This window comes from Bos taurus, chromosome Y (assembly GCF_002263795.3).
Source record: "Bos taurus isolate L1 Dominette 01449 registration number 42190680 breed Hereford chromosome Y, ARS-UCD2.0, whole genome shotgun sequence".
Classification (NCBI taxonomy): Eukaryota; Metazoa; Chordata; class Mammalia; order Artiodactyla; family Bovidae; genus Bos; species Bos taurus.
Window position 1 is genome coordinate 18,907,559 of NC_082638.1, and position 15,919 is coordinate 18,923,477.

Sequence of the window (15,919 nt, forward strand, 5' to 3'; positions counted from 1 at the left end):
GAAGAGATCTAACACACACGGACACACACACACAAACAGGTTGCACAGTTGCCAGGGTACAGGGCTGAGAACAGCACACATACACTCACACACAAACACACAAACCAGTTGCACAGTCACCAGGGCACAGGGTTCAGATGGCACACACACACACACACACTGGTTTCACTGTCGCCAGATCAAAGGGCTTAAAACAGCTCTCACACACATACACACAGACACACAAACCTGTGCACAGTCGCCAGGCACAGGGCTGAGAACAGCACACACACACAGACAAACAGACACATACACAAACTGGTTGCACACTCACCAGGGCACAAGGCTCAGAATGGCACACACACCTACACACATACACACACAAATCATTGCACAGTTGGCATGGCACAGGGCTGAGAATAGCACACACACACACACACACACACACACACACACACAAACTGATTGCATATTTGCCAGGGCACATGGATGAGAATGGCACACACACACACAAAAACTGGTTGCACAGTCTCCAGGACACAGGGCTGAGAATAGAACACACACACACAAACACACAAACTCGTTGCACAGTCGCCTGGCGACAGGGCTGAGAACAGCACACACACACACACACACACACACACACAAACTGGTTGCACAGTCTCCTGGGCACAGGACTGAGTTCAGCACTCCCACACATACAGACACACATACACACTGGTTTCACAGTCACCAGGGCACAGGGCTGAGAACAGCACACACACACACACAACCACACAAACCCGTTGCACAGTTGCCAGGACACAGGGTTGAGAATGGCACACACACACACACACACACACACACCCCTGTTTCAGAATCTCCAGGGTACAGGGCTGAGAACAGCACACAAACACACAGACACACAAACTGGTTGCACAGTCACCAGGGCACCGGGCTGTGAATGGCAACACACACACACACACACAAACCTGTTGCATATTCGCAAGGGCAGAGGGCTGAGAACAACACACACTCACACACAAACCTGTTCCACAGTTGTCAGGGCACAGGGCTGAGAACAGCACACACACACACATAGACACACACACACAAACTGGTTGCACAGTAGCCAGGGCTCCAGACAGAGAACAGCACACACACAAACACACAGACATATACCAGGTGCACAGTCGCAAGGGCACGGGATTTAGAAGAGCACACACACACACATACACACACACACCCAAAAACCGGTTGCACAGTTGTAAGGGTACTGGGCTGAGAACAGCACACATACATACACACACACACAACTGGTTGCACAGTAGCCAGGGCACAGAACTGAGAACAGCACACACACACACACAACCACACAAACCTGTTGCACAGTTGCCAAGACACAGGGTTGAGAACGACACACACACACAAACACACACACACACCCCTGTTTCAGAATCTCCAGGGTATAGGGCTGAGAACAGCACACAAACACACACAACCACACAAACTGGTTGCACAGTCGCCAGGGCACCGGGCTGTGAATGCCAACACACACACACACACACTCACACACACACACACACACACACAAACCTGTTGCATATTCGCAAGGGCAGAGGGCTGAGAACAACACACACTCACACACAAACCTGTTGCACAGTTGTCAGGACACAGGGCTGAGAACAGCACACACACACACATAGACACACACACACACACAAACTGGTTGCACGGTAGCCAGGGCACCAGGCAGAGAACAGCACACACACAAACACACAGACACAAACCAGGTGCACAGTCGCAAGGGCACGGGACTTAAAAGAGCAAACACACACACACATACACACACACACCCAAAAACCGGTTGCACAGTTGGTAGGGTACTGGGCTGAGAACAGCACACATACATACACACACACACAACTGGTTGCACAGTAGCCAGTGCACAGAGCTGAGAATGGCACACACACAAACACACAGACACAAACCACTTGCACAGTCTCAAGGGCACAGGGCTTAGAAGAGCACACGCACAAACACAGACACACAGACACACACACATGAAAACAAACTGGTTTCTGAGTCGCCAGGGTACAGGGCTGAGAATAGAACACACAAACAAACATACATAACACGGTTTCACATTCCCCACGGCAGAAGCCTGAGAACAGCACGCACACACACACAAATTAGTCGCACAGTCACCAGGGCTATGTGCAGCACACACACACACACACACACACACACACACACACACACACACAAACTGGTTTCTCAGTCGCCAGAGCACAGGGATGAGATCAGCACTCCCACACATACACACACACACACAAACCGGTTGCACAGTCACCAGGGCACAGGGCTGAGAACAGCACACACACACACACACACACACACACACACGGGTTGCACAGTCGCCAAGCACAGGCCTGAGAACGGCAAACACATACACTCACACACACACACACAAACGGGTTGCACAGTCACCAGGACACAGAACTTAGAATGGCACACACACACGCTCACACACACACACACATACACACGAACAAACCGGTTGCACAGTCGCCAGGGCACAGGGCTGAGAATGGCACACACACAGACACACACACACAAACCTGTTGTACATTCACCAGGGCAAAGGGCTGACAAGAACACACACACACACAAACCGGTTTCACTGTCTCCAGAGCACAGGGCTCAGATCAGCACTCCCACACATACATACACACACACACAAACAGGCTGCACAGTAGCCAGGCAACCAGGCAGAGAACAGCACACACACAAACACACAGACACAAACCAGGTGCACAGTCGCAAGGGCACGGGACTTAGAAGAGCACACACACACACACACACATACACAAACACACCCAAAAACCGGTTGCACAGTTGTAAGGGTACTGGGCTGAGAACAGCACACATACATACACACACACACAACTGGTTGCACAGTAGCCAGGGCACAGAGCTGAGAATGGCACACACGCAAACACACAGACACAAACCAGGTGCACAGTCGCAAGGGCACAGGGCTTAGAAGAGCACACGCACACACTCAGACACACAGACACACACATGAAAACAAACTGGTTTCTGAGTCGCCAGGGTACAGGGCTGAGAATAGAAGACACACACAAACATACATAACACGGTTTCACAGTCCCCACGGCAGAAGCCTGAGAACAGCACGCACACACACACAAATTAGTCGCACAGTCGCCAGGGCACAGGGCTGAGAACAGCACACACACACACAGACACAAACTGGTTGCACAATTGCCAGGGCACAGGGCTATGTACAGCACAAGCACACACACACACTAACTGGTTTCTCAGTCGCCAGAGCAGAGGGATGAGATCAGCACTCCCACACATACACACACACAAACCTGATGCACAAATGCCAGGGCACAGTGCTGAGAACGTCACACACTCACACACACACACAAACCTGATGCACAATTGCCAGGGCACAGTGCTGAGAACGTCACACATACACAGACAAACACACAGACACACAAACATACTTACACAAACCGGTTTCACAGTCGCCAGAGCACCGTACTGAGAAGAGCATCACACACACACCCACACACACACACACACACACACACACACACACATGCACACAAACCGGTTTCACAGTTGCCAGCACTCAGGGCTGAGATCAGCACTCCCACACATACAGACACACACACACACTGGTTTCACAGTCGCCAGGGTACAGGGCTGAGAACAGCACACACACACACACACACACCGGTTGCACAGTCACCAGGCACAGGGCTGAGAACGGCACACACACACACACACACACACACACTCACACAAACCCGTGGCACATTCATCCGGGCAAAGGGCTGAGAACAACGCACACACACACACAAACTGGTTGCACAGTTATCAGGGCACAGGGCTGAGAACAGCACACATACACACAGAAAAACACACACACAAACCATTTGCAATGTCGCCACGGCACAGTGTTGAGAATGGCACACAAAAACACACACACACGCAAAAACCGGTTACACTGTCACAGGGCACAGGGCTGAGAACAGCACACACACACTCACACAACACCAGTTGCACAGTCGCCAGGCACAGGCCTGAGAACGGCACACACACACACACTCCAACACACACATACACATACACATAAACCGGTTGCACTGTCGCCAAGGCACAAGGCTCAGAACAGCTCTAACACACACACACACAGACACACACACACACACACACACACCCCGGTTGCACAGTCACGAAGGCACAGAGCTGAGAATGGCACACACAAACACACACACATAGGCACAATCCGGATCCACTGTCGAGAGTGCACAGGGCTGATAACAGCATACACACACATAAACACAAACACATACACTGGTTGCACAGTCGCCAGGCACAGGGCTCAGAACAACTCTAACACACACACACACAAACCTGTTGTACAGTCAACAGGGCACAGGGCTGAGAATTCACACACACACACACACACACACACACAAACCTGTTGGACAGTTGCCATGGCACAGGCCTGAGAACGGCAAACACTCACACACACACGCAAACCTGATGCACAATTGCCAGGGCACAGTGCTGAGAACGTCACACATACACAGACAAACACACAGACACACAAACATACTTACACAAACCGGTTTCACAGTCGCCAGAGCACCGTACTGAGAAGAGCATCACACACACACCCACACACACACACACACACACTCATGCACACAAACCGGTTTCACAGTTGCCAGCACTCAGGGCTGAGATCAGCACTCCCACACATACAGACACACACACACACTGGTTTCACAGTCGCCATGGCACAGGGCTGAGAATGGCACACACACAAACACACACACACACACACAAACTGGTTGCATAGTCGCCAGGGCACCGGGCTGTGAATGGCAACACACACACACACACACAAACCTGTTGCATATTCGCAAGGGCAGAGGGCTGAGAACAACACACACTCACACACAAACCTGTTGCACAGTTGTCAGGACACAGGGCTGAGAACAGCACACACACACCCAGAGACACACACACACAACTGGTTGCACAGTAGCCAGGGCACAGAGCTGAGTACCGCACGCACACAAACACACAGACAGTAACCAGGCACACAGTCGCAAGGGCACAGGGCTTAGAAGAGCACATACACACACACAGCAACCGGTTTCACAGTCGCCAGGGCCCAGGGCTGAGAATGGCACACACACACACACACACACATGAACACAAACAGGTTTCAGAGTCACGAGGGAACAGGGCTCAGAATAGAACACACACACACACACACACATACATAAACCGGTTTCACATTCCCCAGGGCAGCAGCCTGAGAACAGCACACACAGAAACACACACTCTCACACAGAAAATAGTTGCATGGTCCCCAGGGCACAGGGCTGAGAACAGCACACACACACACACACATACACACACACACACACATAAAACTGGTTGCACAATCTCCAGGCTACAGGGCTGAGAACAGCACACACATACACACAAATCGGTTTCACAGTCGCCAGAGCACAGGGCTGAGAATTCACACACACACAGACACACACAAACCTGTTGCACAGTCGCCAGTGCACAAGGCTGAGAACAGCACACACACACACACACACACACAAACACACACATACACAGACACATAAAATGGTTGCACAGTCACCAAGGCACAGGGCTCAGAACAGGTCTAACACACACACACACACACACACACACACATACACACACAAAAACCGGTTGCACAGTTGCCAGGGCACAGGTCTGACAATGGCACACACACACACACACATAGACATAAAACGACAGCACAGTTGCCAAGGACAGGGCTGAGAACAGCACACACACACAAACACACACACACACATACACACACAAAAACTGGTTGCGCAATCCCAAAGGAATATGTCTGAGACCGGCACACAGACACACACACACACACACACACACACACACACACACAACTGTTGCACAGTCGCCAGGCACAGGGCTAAGAAAGGGACACACAAAAACACACACAGATACACATAAACCGGATGCACACTAGCCAGGGCACAGGCCTGAGATCAGCAGTCCCGCACATACACACAAACCGGTTGCACAGTCGCCAGCGCACAAGGCTGAGAACAACACACACACACACTAACAAACTGGTTGTACAGTTGTCAGGGCACATGACTGAGCACAGAGCACACACACAAACACACACACAGACACAGACACACACACACAAACTGATGTCAGAGTTGCCAGGGAACAGGCCTGAGAACAGCACACACACACACACTCACACACACAACCAGTTGCACAGTCGCCAGGACACAGAGATGAGAACCGCACGCACACACACACACACAAACACACACGCACCAACCGGTTGCACAGTCGCCAGGGCACAGGGCTGAGGACAGCACAGGCACGCGCGCACACACACACACACACACACACACACACACACACACACACACATGAACACAAACCAGTATCAGAGTCGCCAGTGCACAGGGCTGATAACAGCACACACACAGACCCATACACACTCAAGCCGGTTTCACAGTTGCCAGACCACAGGGCTGAGATCAGCACTCCCCGCCACGACACACACACACACAAACCTGTGCACATTTGCCAGCGCACCGGGCTGAGAACAGCACATACACACACATACACACACACACACAAACCGGTGGTACAGTCGCCAGGGCACAGGTCTGAGCATGGCCCACACACAGACACACACACACACACAAAGAAACTGGTTTCAGAGTTGCCAGGGCAGACGGCAGAGAACAGCACACACACACACACACGCACACACACACAAACCGGTTGCACAGTCTCCAGGGCAAAGGGCTGAGAAATCAAATTACACACGACAAAAAAAAAAAAAAAAAAACCTCTTCCACAGTTGCCAGGGCACAGGGCTGAGAATGGCATACACTCACATACACAGACAAACCGGTTGCACAGTCACCAGGGCACAGGGCTGAGAAGAGCACACACACACATACACACACACATACATAAACTGGTTTCACCTTCGCCAGACACAAGCCTGAGAACAGCACACACCCACACACGCACACACACAAACTAGTTGCACAGTCACCAGGGCTCAGGGCTGGGGACAGAACACACACACACACACACACACAAATCGGTCATACAGTTGCCAGCACACAGGTTTGAGAATATCCCGCCCTGCACACACACACATGCACACACACACAAACTGGTTGCACAGTCTCTAGGGCACAGGCCTGAGAATTCAAACTTACACACACACAAAAACAAACCTGTGCACAGTTGCCAGGGCACAGGGCTGACAATGGCACACACTCACATACACAGACAAACCGGTTGCACAGTCACCAGGGCACAGGGCTGAGAAGAGCACACACACACACACACACACACACACACACACCAGTTACACTGTCACTAAGGCAAAGGGCTGAAAACAGGACAAACCACACACACACACATCCACTAACACACATACAGACACAAACCACTGGCACAGTCACCAAGCACAGGGCTGAGACTGGCACACACACGCACACACAAACACACACATACAAACCGGTTTCACAGTTGCCAGGGCGCAGGGCTGAGAACAGCATATACACACACAGACACATACACACACAAACTGCTTGCACAGTCGCCAGGGCACAGGGCTGTGAATGGCACACTCAAATACACACACACACACACGAACAAACAATTACACAGTCGCCAGGACACAGGGCTGAAAATGGCACACACATACACACACACACACACTCCCAAACCGGTTGCACTGTCGCCAGGGCCCAGGGCTGAGAACAGCACACACACACACACACACACACATACACACAAAAACCGCTTGCACAGTCGTCAGGGCAGAGGGCTGAGAAAAGCACACATACACACACACAAACACAAACTGGTTGTGCAGTCATCAATGCACATTTCTGAGAACGGCACACACACACACACACTAACACACATGCACCAAGCGGTTGCACAGTTGCCAGGGCACAGGGCTGGGGACAGCAGAGACACCCACACACACACACACACACCGGTTGCACAGTCACCAGGGCACAGGGCTTAGAATGGCACACACTGACATACAAAGACAAACCGGATGCACAGTCACCAGGTCACAGGGCTGAGAAGAGCAACAACACACACACACACACACACACACACCAGTTACACTGTCACTAAGGCAAAGGGCTGAAAACAGGACAAACCACACACACACACATATCCACTAACACACATACGGACACAAACCACTGGCACAGTCACCAAGGCACAGGGCTGAGACTGGCACACACACGCACACACACACACACACACACACACACCAGTTACACTGTCACTAAGGCACAGGGCTGAAAACAGGACAAACCACACACACATATACACTCACACACATACACACACAAACCACTTGCACAGTCATCAAGGCACAGGGTTCAGAACAGCTCTAACATAGACACACACACACACACACAAACCGGTTTCACAAACCCCAAGGTAAAGGGCTGAGACAACACGCATACACCAACACAAATCGGTTGCCCATTTGCCAGGGTACAGGGCTGAGAAAAGAACATACAAACACACACACACACACACACACACACACACATAAACCGGTTTCACCTTCGCCATACACAAGCCTGAGAACAGCACACACCCACACGCGCACACACACAAACTAGTTGCACAGTCACCAGGGCTAAGGCTGGGAACAGCACACACACACACACACACACAAACACATCGGTCATACAGTTGCCAGCACACAGGTCTGAGAATGTCCACCCCCCCACACACACACAAACCGGTTGCACAGTCTCCAGGGCACAGGCCTGAGAATTCAAACTTACACACACACACACACACACACCAGTTACACAGTCACTAAGGCAAAGGGCTGAAAACAGGACAAACCACACACACACACATATCCACTAACACACATACAGACACCAACCACTGGCACAGTCACCAAGACACAGGGCTGAGACTGGCACACACACACACACACACACCAACCGGTTGCACAGTCTCTAGGAAACAGGGCTGAAAAGAGCACACACTTATACACACTCACACACACAAACGATTACACAGTCGCCAGGACACAGAGATGAGAATCGCGTGCACACACACACACACACAAACCAGTTGCACAGTCGGAAGGGCACATGGCTTAAATCAGCACACACACAGACACACACACACACACCGGTTCCCCAGTTGCCAGGGCACAAGGCTCAGGATGGCATACACACCTACACACACATATACACAAACTGGTTGAACAATCGCCAGGGCAAAGGGTTGAGAACAGCACACACACACACACACACACAGACAAAGTGCTTGCACAGTCAACAGGGCACAGGGCTGGGAAGAGCACACATACACACACACACACCAGTTACACAGTCACTAAGGCACAGGGTTGAAAACAGGACAAACCACACACACACATATACACTCACACACACACACAAACCACTTGCACAGTCACCAAGGCACAGGGCTGAGACTGTCACACACACACACACACATACAAACTGGTTTCACAGTCGCCAGGACACAGGGCTGAAAATGGCACACACGCAAACACACAGACACAAACCAGGTGCACAGTCGCAAGGGCACAGGGCTTAGAAGAGCACACGCACACACTCAGACACACAGACACACACATGAAAACAAACTGGTTTCTGAGTCGCCAGGGTACAGGGCTGAGAATAGAAGACACACACAAACATACATAACACGGTTTCACAGTCCCCACGGCAGAAGCCTGAGAACAGCACGCACACACACACAAATTAGTCGCACAGTCGCCAGGGCACAGGGCTGAGAACAGCACACACACACACAGACACAAACTGGTTGCACAATTGCCAGGGCACAGGGCTATGTACAGCACAAGCACACACACACACTAACTGGTTTCTCAGTCGCCAGAGCAGAGGGATGAGATCAGCACTCCCACACATACACACACACAAACCTGATGCACAAATGCCAGGGCACAGTGCTGAGAACGTCACACACTCACACACACACACAAACCTGATGCACAATTGCCAGGGCACAGTGCTGAGAACGTCACACATACACAGACAAACACACAGACACACAAACATACTTACACAAACCGGTTTCACAGTCGCCAGAGCACCGTAATGAGAAGAGCATCACACACACACACACACACACACACACACACACACACACACACATGCACACAAACCGGTTTCACAGTTGCCAGCACTCAGGGCTGAGATCAGCACTCCCACACATACAGACACACACACACACTGGTTTCACAGTCGCCAGGGTACAGGGCTGAGAACAGCACACACACACACACACACACCGGTTGCACAGTCACCAGGCACAGGGCTGAGAACGGCACACACACACACACACACACACACACTCACACAAACCCGTGGCACATTCATCCGGGCAAAGGGCTGAGAACAACGCACACACACACACAAACTGGTTGCACAGTTATCAGGGCACAGGGCTGAGAACAGCACACATACACACAGAAAAACACACACACAAACCATTTGCAATGTCGCCACGGCACAGTGTTGAGAATGGCACACAAAAACACACACACACGCAAAAACCGGTTACACTGTCACAGGGCACAGGGCTGAGAACAGCACACACACACTCACACAACACCAGTTGCACAGTCGCCAGGCACAGGCCTGAGAACGGCACACACACACACACTCCAACACACACATACACATACACATAAACCGGTTGCACTGTCGCCAAGGCACAAGGCTCAGAACAGCTCTAACACACACACACACAGACACACACACACACACACACACACCCCGGTTGCACAGTCACGAAGGCACAGAGCTGAGAATGGCACACACAAACACACACACATAGGCACAATCCGGATCCACTGTCGAGAGTGCACAGGGCTGATAACAGCATACACACACATAAACACAAACACATACACTGGTTGCACAGTCGCCAGGCACAGGGCTCAGAACAACTCTAACACACACACACACAAACCTGTTGTACAGTCAACAGGGCACAGGGCTGAGAATTCACACACACACACACACACACACACACAAACCTGTTGGACAGTTGCCATGGCACAGGCCTGAGAACGGCAAACACTCACACACACACGCAAACCTGATGCACAATTGCCAGGGCACAGTGCTGAGAACGTCACACATACACAGACAAACACACAGACACACAAACATACTTACACAAACCGGTTTCACAGTCGCCAGAGCACCGTACTGAGAAGAGCATCACACACACACCCACACACACACACACACACACTCATGCACACAAACCGGTTTCACAGTTGCCAGCACTCAGGGCTGAGATCAGCACTCCCACACATACAGACACACACACACACTGGTTTCACAGTCGCCATGGCACAGGGCTGAGAATGGCACACACACAAACACACACACACACACACAAACTGGTTGCATAGTCGCCAGGGCACCGGGCTGTGAATGGCAACACACACACACACACACAAACCTGTTGCATATTCGCAAGGGCAGAGGGCTGAGAACAACACACACTCACACACAAACCTGTTGCACAGTTGTCAGGACACAGGGCTGAGAACAGCAAACACACACCCAGAGACACACACACACAACTGGTTGCACAGTAGCCAGGGCACAGAGCTGAGTACCGCACGCACACAAACACACAGACACTAACCAGGCACACAGTCGCAAGGGCACAGGGCTTAGAAGAGCACATACACACACACAGCAACCGGTTTCACAGTCGCCAGGGCACAAGGCTCAGGATGGCATACACACCTACACACACATATACACAAACTGGTTGAACAATCGCCAGGGCAAAGGGTTGAGAACAGCACACACACACACACACACAGACAAAGTGCTTGCACAGTCAACAGGGCACAGGGCTGGGAAGAGCACACATACACACACACACACCAGTTACACAGTCACTAAGGCACAGGGTTGAAAACAGGACAAACCACACACACACATATACACTCACACACACACACAAACCACTTGCACAGTCACCAAGGCACAGGGCTGAGACTGTCACACACACACACACACACATACAAACTGGTTTCACAGTCGCCAGGACACAGGGCTGAAAATGGCACACACATACACACACACACACACACTCCCAAACCGGTTACACTGTCGCCAGGCCCCAGGGCTGAGAACAGCACACACACACACACACACACACACACACACACATACACACAAAAACCGCTTGCACAATCACCAGGGCACAGGGCTGAGAACGGCACACACTGACATACAAAGACAAACCGGATGCACAGTCACCAGGGCACAGGGCTGAGAAGAGCACAAACACACATACACACACACACACCAGTTACACTGTCACTAAGGCAAAGGGCTGAAAACAGGACAAACCACACACACACACATATCCACTAACACACATACGGACACAAACCACTGGCACAGTCACCAAGGCACAGGGCTGAGACTGGTACACACACGCACACACAGACACACACACAAACCGGTTTCACAGTTGCCAGGGCGCAGGGCTGAGAACAGCATATACACACACAGACACATACACACACAAACTGCTTGCAAAGTCGCCAGGGCACAGGGCTGTGAATGGTACACACACACACACACACACACACACACACAAACCGGTTTCACAGTTGCCAGGGCACAGGGCTGAGAACAGCACACACACACACTCACACACATACACACACAGACACATACCCAAACAAACTGCTTGCACAGTCGCCAGGGCACAGGGCTGTGAATGGCACACACAAATACACACATACACACACGAACAAACCATTACACAGTTGCCAGGGCACAGGGCTGAAAATGGCACACACACACACACACACACACTCCCCAACCGGTTGCACTGTCGCCAGGCCCCAGGGCTGAGAACAGCACACATACACACACACAAAAACAAACTGGTTGCGCAGTCATCAGTGCACATTTCTGAGAATGGCACACACGCACACTAACACACATGCACAAAGTGGTTGCACAGTTGCCAGTGCACAGGGCTGATAACAGCACACACACACACCCACACACACTCAAGCCGGTTCCACAGTTGCCAGACCACAGGGCTGAGATCAGCACTCCCCCCCACCACACACACACACACACAAACCTGTGCACATTCGCCAGCGCACAGGGCTGAGAACAGCACATACACACACATACACACACACACACACAAAACGGTGGTACAGTCGCCAGGGCACAGGGCTGAGCATGGCACACACACAGACACACAAACACACACACACAAAGAAACATGTTTCAGAGTTGCCAGGGCAGACTGCTGAAAACTGCACACACACACACACGCACACACAAACATACCGGTTGAACAGTCTCCAGGGCACAGGGCTGAGAATTCAAACTTACACTCAACAAAAACAAACCTCTTGCACAGTTGCCAGGGCACAGGGCTGAGAACGGCACCCACTCACATACCCAGACAAACCAGTTGCACAGTCAACAGGGCACAGGGCTGAGAAGAGCACACACACACACACACACACACACACACACACACACACACACACACCAGTTACACTGTCACTAAGGCACAGGGCTGAAAACAGGACAAACCACACACACATATACACTCACACACATACACACACAAACCACTTGCACAGTCATCAAGGCACAGGGTTCAGAACAGCTCTAACATAGACACACGCACACACACACACACAAACCGGTTTCACAGCCCCCAAGGTAAAGGGCTGAGACAACACGCATACACCAACACAAATGGGTTGCCCATTTGTCAGGGTACAGGGCTGAGAAAAGAACATACAAACACACACACACAAACACACACATACATAAACTGGTTTCACCTTCACCAGACACAAGCCTGAGAACAGCACACACCCACACACGCACACACACAAACTTGTTGCACAGTCGGCAGGGCTCAGGGCTGGGAACAGCACACACACACACACACACACACACACACACACACACATCGGTCATACAGTTGCCAGCACACAGGTCTGAGAATGTCCACCCCCCAAACACACACACAAACCGGTTGCACAGTCTCCAGGGCACAGGCCTGAGAATTCAAACTTACACACACACAAAAACAAATCTGTGCACAGTTTCCAGGGCACAGGGCTGAGAATGGCACACACTCACATACACAGACAAACCGGTTGCATAGTCACCAGGGCACAGGGCTGTGAAGAGCACACACACACAAAACACACCAGTTACACTGTCACTAAGGCAAAGGGCTGAAAACAGGACAAACCACACACACACACATATCCACTAAACACGTACAGACACAAACCACTGGCACAGTCACCAAGGCACAGGGCTGAGACTGGCACACACACGCACACACAAACACACACATACAAACCGGTTTCACAGTTGCCAGGGCGCAGGGCTGAGAACAGCATATACACACACAGACACATACACACACAAACTGCTTGCACAGTTGCCAGGGCACAGGGCTGTGAATGGCACACACAAATACACACACACACACACGAACAAACCATTACACAGTCGCCAGGACACAGGGCTGAAAATGGCACACACACACACACACACACACACTCCCAAACCGTTTGCAGTGTTGCCAGGCCCCAGGGCTGAGAACAGCACACACACACACACACACACACATACACACAAAAACCGCTTGAACAGTCGTCATGGCAGAGGACTGAGAAAAGCACACATACACACACACAAACACAAACTGGTTGTGCAGTCATCAATGCACATTTCTGGGAACGGCACACACACACACACTAACACACATGCACAAAGCGGTTGCACAGTTGCCAGGGCACAGGGCTGGGGACAGCACAGACACCCACACACACACACATACACCGGTTGCACAGTCACCAGGGCACAGGGCTGAGAATGGCACACACGGACATACAAAGACAAACCGGATGCACAGTCACCAGGGCACAGGGCTGAGAAGAGCACAAACACACACACACACAAACACACACACACATGCAAACTGATTGCACGGTCTCCAGGGTACAGGGCTGAGAACAGAACACACATACACACACACACACACACATAAACCTGTTTCACAGTCGCCAGAGCACAAGCCTGAGAACAACACAGACACACACACGCACAAACACAAATGAGGTGCATGGTCGCCAGCGCACAGGGCTGAGAACAGCACACACACACACACACACACACACACACAAACACACAAAACCAGTTGCACAATTGCCAGGGCTTGGGTCTGAGAATAGAACACACACACACACATATATGCACACAAACACACAAAAAGTGGTTGCACAGTCTCCAGGACACAGGGCTGAGAATTCACGCACACACACAAACAAACCTGTTGCACCATTGCCAGGGCACAGGGCTGAGTATGGCACACACTCGCACACACACACAAACCGGTTGAACCGTTACCAGAGCACAGGGCTGAGAACAGCACACACATACACACACCCCGGTTGCACAGTCACCAGGCACAGGGCTAAGAACGGCACACACTCACACACACAAACACACATAAACCGGTTGCAGAATCGCCAGGGTACAGGGCTGAGAACTGAACACACACACAGACACAAACTGATATTACAGTCGCCAGAGCACAAGCCTGAGAACAACACAGACACACACACGGACACACACAAATTAGTTGCACAGTTGCCAGGGCATAGGGCTGAGTATAGCACACACACACACATACACACACACACGCACACACAAAAACCGGTTTCACAGTCTCCAGGGCACAGGGCTGAGAACAGCACATACCCAAACACAAA